General features: G+C 64.7%; 1 protein-coding gene across 1 annotated transcript in view; it reads right to left on the bottom strand.

Annotated features, from left to right (window-relative positions):
- MYO1A (myosin IA) overlaps positions 1-779 on the bottom strand; it is a 12,517-nt gene extending 11,738 nt beyond the window's left edge. Inside the window, 1 exon segment of the mRNA XM_025192686.1 lies at positions 714-779. The gene's annotated coding sequence lies outside the window, so the exon portion shown is untranslated.
- Between the last annotated feature and the right edge of the window lie 1,578 nt (positions 780-2,357).

Below are 2,357 nucleotides of genomic sequence, written 5' to 3'. Positions count from 1 at the left end.
CTGGGAATGCTCCAGCTTTGCACCTGCTTATGCTTCCTGGAGCTGCTGCCTGGGAACGCACCCAAATCCTGCCCCCACCAGGGCTTGGTGGGGCTCGTGAGGGCTCGGAGCTGGGTTGCCAGGCCCCCATTGCTGCAGCCAGGGCTGCACTTGTCCCGAGCCCCCCAAAACGGGGGGGCAGCAGGGCCCTAGGCCGCACCTCTGATCCTGCGCCCTTCACCTTTGGTTCACCAGCCCTGCACCCGGCTGTAAAACTTTATCAGTTGGGAAAAGTTCACCCGGGAGCCCTGACACCCAGCCGGGGGACAGGAGCAGGGCTGAGCCAGCAGCTGGGGGCTCGGCTTGCTAGAAGCCGGGTCATTAGTGGCTCCAAGGTCACGAGTGATCCCCCGGCAGGGAATCCCTGCCCGCGGGGATGCCCCTAACTTCACCCGCAGCTGCGATGGGGTCTGGGAAGCACTGCTGAGGCTTGTTGGCACCTGGGACTCTGCTCCCCCTTGCCCAGAGCGGGGGGCAAGGGGGCACCCCTAGCCCTCCCTGCAGCCCTGGGGCCCAGGCTGCCAGTCGCCCCCACGGAAAACCAGCCCCTTTCCTCCCCCCTACAGCGTCGGGGCCAGGGCAGGGCCACAGGGCCGTCCTCCCATGGAGCCAGGGGCCACTGGGACCCCGGGGTGGGTGACAGAGGGGGTTTGCCCAAGGCTCTACACACTCACCTGCCCTGGGCGAGCAGATCGATGGCAGCAAGAGAGCGGCTTGGGGGAGGCAGGGACCTGGCTGGGATGGAGCTGTCCAAGGTTCGCTCAGCCTGGCAGGACCCGCCTCCCAGCACCACCCCCCCCTTCCTGCCCTGCTGAGGCAGCCCTGAGACTGCAAAGGAGAGAGGAGACCGGGCCCTGCCCCGCAGCTCAGGCACCTGGGGAGTGGGGGGGAAATCCGCCCATTTTACAGACAGGAAAGCCGAGGCAGGCGGGGGCTATGCAACTTCCCAAGGCTGCCTGGGCAAGAGATGGTGGAGGCAGGACCGACTGAGTGCCTGCAGAGGGGCAGGCAGGCACATGAGTATAAGCACCCCAAGACCCCAGCCCCTGCTGCAGCCCCCAGCTGTGGTTTAAGGACCCCGTGGGCTGCAACCTCCCCTCCCCCAGCTGCTCGATCCCTGCTGCCTGGCAGCTGGAGCGAGTCCAGCCCCTGGGGCCCATAAAACCCAGGGTGCGGCTGAGCAAGAAGCAGAGAAGCCGCAGTCCAAAGGGCACGAGCAGGTGCAGGCTGGGGTGGGAGCCACTTACCTGGGCTCTGGGATACAGACCCCAGCCCCGTGCTCCCATCCAGAGGGCACTGGGTTGGCACAACCTCCCCACCATGCCCTGGGAACGGCATTAACCTGGGGAGGGAGCACGCAGAAGCCGGCACACACCACACAGGGACTCGGCGCCTACAAACCAATCCTTTATTAAAAAAAACGAACTGAAGCAGGAAACAAAAAGCTTTGCCGACCACAGGGAAAGGAAAAAAAACATTTGAAAGGTAGCCAGGAGGGGCTGGGGGAGTGCAGGCAGCTGGGAATGGCCCAGCCCAGCCCCCTCGTGCCCCCTGGCCCGACATTCAGCTTCTCACTGCAGCAAGGAACAGAGCTGTTGCATAGGTTGCCGGCTTGTGGCCCCCAGGGCAGGTGCCTGGGCAGGGTGGAAGGGAAGGGGCTAAGGCCCAGTTTATTGCTTACACAGTTGCATTATCATTGCGTTTGTCGAGGGGAAGGTCCCGGCCGCTGGGACCAGGAGGGCAAAGCCTTCCGGGGAGGGGACACGCATGGCAGGCAGAGCCCAGAGCCAGCTTTGGTGCATGGATGCTGCTCCAGGCTAGCCTGCGAGGGGGTAATGCCCTCCAGCCCCAATCACAAGCCCCTGGGAGGCCAGGCCCGGGGGCCCAGAGGGTTTAGGCTCTTGCCCTGATGAGGACGGCGGCTGCGTGAGCAGCTGGGGCCCCCTGGAAGATCCGTGTCCCGGGGCAGGGTGGACACGGTTGTCACACACAATCGCGGGCTTCTCAGGCCCGCCCTGGGTGAGCCCACGAGTCTTTGGTAAGTGTTAGCATGAGCAGGAGCTGCCCACACCCATCCCTTGCACACGCACACACACACCCATGCCCATCCCTTGCACACACGCACACGACTTCTCAGAAGTTGCCTGCCGATCACGCCAGCATTGGGTGCACAGGGCCCGAGTTCTGCTCCTGGAAATGAATGTCCATCCCCCTGGGGACGGGGCCCCGCATTCCCCTCCTCCCTGGGGTACCGGTGCAGAGCCCCCAGCCTCCCCAGAGTGAGAGCCAGCTCCTGCCCACAAGCCTCAGCCCCAGCA

This window comes from Alligator sinensis, unplaced genomic scaffold (assembly GCF_000455745.1).
Source record: "Alligator sinensis unplaced genomic scaffold, ASM45574v1 scaffold265_1, whole genome shotgun sequence".
NCBI lineage: Eukaryota > Metazoa > Chordata > Crocodylia > Alligatoridae > Alligator > Alligator sinensis.
The sequence above is the reverse complement of the archived record's forward strand: the minus strand, read 5'-3'. Positions and strand labels throughout refer to the sequence as shown.